The 2,787-nt window shown below is 64.0% G+C and overlaps 1 long non-coding RNA gene across 1 annotated transcript; it reads left to right on the top strand.

Moving 5' to 3' along the window:
• The first annotated feature begins 1,970 nt into the window (after nt 1-1,970).
• On the top strand, nt 1,971-2,787 carry LOC116506501. Its single transcript, XR_004255034.1, has 2 exons — nt 1,971-2,387; nt 2,524-2,787. It is a non-coding gene; the product is annotated as an uncharacterized LOC116506501 (long non-coding RNA).

The raw sequence follows: 2,787 nt of genomic DNA, 5'->3' as shown, positions 1-2,787 counted from the left end.
GAGACAAAGAGAAAGAGGGGGAAAGAGACAGAAAGAGACAAAGAGGAGAGAGAAGGACAGAGAAAGTGACAGAAGAGGGGGAAAGAAGGAGAGAGAAAGAGAGACAAAGAGAAAGAGGGGGAAAGAGACAGAAAGAGACAAAGAGGAGAGAGAAGGACAGAGAAAGTGACAGAAGAGTGGGAAAGAAGGAGAGAGAAAGAGAGACAAAGAGAAAGAGGGGGAAAGAGACAGAAAGAGACAAAGAGGAGAGAGAAGGGAGAAGGAGAGAGAAAGTGACAGAAGAATGGAAAGGAGGGAGAGGACGCCAAGGCTGCAGGGCTCCCGCTCCTTCCTCTGGGACGTTGGCGTCGGGAAGTCCGTAGCGCGGTCTGGAAGGGATGCCGCAGTCTGGGTGACGGTGGGCGCAGAAAGCCAGCCTGGATCCCGGAGAGAGCGAGTGGAAATGGTCCCCTGGGAGTTTGGGTCCCGCCTGAACCTTCATCCTTTGGCCGCCCGGCGGGAGGGACCCGCTCGGGATCCTTTCCCTTTCCCTCCCTTTCCTTCGGTCTCCCCTCCGGTTATAAAGGCAAGAATACATTTGCATTCCCCCAACGCGGCTGGAAATGGAAGCGAAGGAAGAGGCTGAAACGCCCCCCTTCCTCCCCTGGGAAGAGATTGCGGAGGATCCCCTTTTCCCTCCTCGGAGGATCCGACCTCCGTTCTTCCTCCTCCAGGGCCCTGGAAGGCGCGCAAAGGAACCCAGCGCTCTTTCCTCTCCCCCAAACTTTACGGACAGAAGGCGGAGTTGTCCTGGGCGGATTTGGGCGATCCTTTCAGTCGCTGAACGCAACCTAGGGGCTCCGGTCGCAGGTGCAAAAGGCCTCCCTATTCGGGCGGGGGGGGGGGGAGACGATGCCGCTGCGCCCGGGACCCCTCCCGTCCCTCGGGGCGGCGCTGAGGTCTCTCTTGTGGGGCGGGGGGTTGCGGGGAGTTCCTGGAAGCGAGGAGGTGGGAGGGGGGGGGAGATAGCCAGGGTCCCGTTTGGCTCTTTCTCCCGGCCTCCAGCTCTTTCCCCAGAAGGAAACGCCTTCCTTCCTCCGCGTTACGCCGAGCCTCGTTTCAAGGCTGCGGTTTTGAGCCCAGGCAAGACGGGAACCAAGGGGGGTTTTGCACAGAGCTTCTTCAGCTCGGACAGGATTGGGGGGAACGGGAGGATTTCGATGCCTTGCGGGCAGCTGGGCATTTGCACCCCCCCCTTCCTCCCTCCTCCCCGTTGCAGCCCTTGTTGGTCCAAGACGGTTTCCCTCCCCTGGGATGGGGGCTCCTCTCGTCCACCCAACTCCCAGCCGCCCCCTTCCTGGTCTTTGCCCGCTTCCCTCCTGTTGCCGCCTTCGCAGGGCTGCTCGGTCCTCCGGAGCACAGAGTTCTCTCCTCTGCTCCGCCCCAAGGCTCCCCTGGAAGGCGCCTCCCAAAAGCCACTGGGCGGCGCGCACCTTACAGGGAACAGTGGGGGGGGGGATCCCCTCCTGGGATCCGCTTCTTTCCACCTGGTTCCCGATCCCCCCTTGGGATCCCTGGCATTCCAGTGGATCCCCCCGTCCCTCCTCGTCTCCCAATGGCCTCCCGGGATCCCCTCGGGCTGAGCTCCGTCCCTTCCCGGGATCCCTTTGGCTGCTGGGCTCCTGGCCCGGCGGTTCTCCTCCTGGGCGTGGAAGGGCCTTTTCCCCGGGGTCGCCCGAGACCCCCGGGGGGAGCCTGGCAGGAGAAGCCGGGGAAGGGAGGACGCGGGCCTTCCCTTCGGAGCCTCCCCTTCAGCTCCCCGGGCGAAGCTCCGCCGCCCCCGCCAGGAGCCTCCCGCGCCCAAAGGAGCCGCCCGAAGGGAAGGGGCGGCGGGAGGGGCGGGGCCACCGCGGCTCCTCCCACCGAAGCCCCTCCCCTCCCTCCGCCTGTCCGTGTGGCTGGCTGGGGGCGGGGCGAAAGGAGGGGCCGGAGTGGGGACAGACGCGCAAGCGCAGAGGACGCTGGGAAAGCAGCTCCCTCCCAGCGAAGGAGGTTGGTGGGCGGAGCTACGGAGGCCGAGAGGGACCGTTGCTGAGGCGGAGAACCAGGCGCGGAAAATGAAATAAAAGAAAAGGAACGTGGCGGCGAAGGGAAGGCTGGAGCCCAGTTTGGCGCTTGGGGGTCACCGCCGCAGGAGGAACCGTGTCGAACGACATCAGGAAGGCTGAGAACCGAACTGTTCTAGCGGGTCCCTTTCTCTCCTTTGGGGGAAAATCCACGAGGCGGTGCCTGGAGAGGAGAAGGCGGGGCTTCGCAGGAAGGAGGGGCTGGTATATGGAGCGCCTTCCCTTTCGGAACCAGAGAGCTGACGGAGGGAGCGGTTCCCTTCGGAGGCGGAGAAACCGGAAGTAAGTAGAGTCTGCTGGGACGGAGTGGCAGCCTGGGAGGGTCTCCTTCGGGTCCTCGGGAGGGGAGGCCTCGGCCTGGGCCTCTCCTGCGGTGAGGGGGACGCCGCCGTGACCCGCCTCTCTTTCTCCCCTGCAGGAGGACGGAGCAGCCCCGGGAGACGGCGGGGAAAGGCCGGGGGGGGGCCTCCGGAGCTGCAGGAGGGATGAGCCCAGCGGGAGTCCGGGAAAGGCGGCTGCCTGGAGGGCGATGCGGGGAGGAGGAAACGGGCAGAGACGCCGAGACGGGCCTGGAGGGCGGTGGGTCCTTCGGAAGACCCCGGAATCCCCAAAGGATCCAGGAGGAAGAAGAGAGATATCAGTGCCCGGAATGTGAAAAATTCTTCAAGAGAAATGTGTATCT

Source organism: Thamnophis elegans, chromosome 3 (genome assembly GCF_009769535.1).
Source record: "Thamnophis elegans isolate rThaEle1 chromosome 3, rThaEle1.pri, whole genome shotgun sequence".
Taxonomy (NCBI): Eukaryota; Metazoa; Chordata; class Lepidosauria; order Squamata; family Colubridae; genus Thamnophis; species Thamnophis elegans.
The sequence above is the reverse complement of the archived record's forward strand: the minus strand, read 5'-3'. Positions and strand labels throughout refer to the sequence as shown.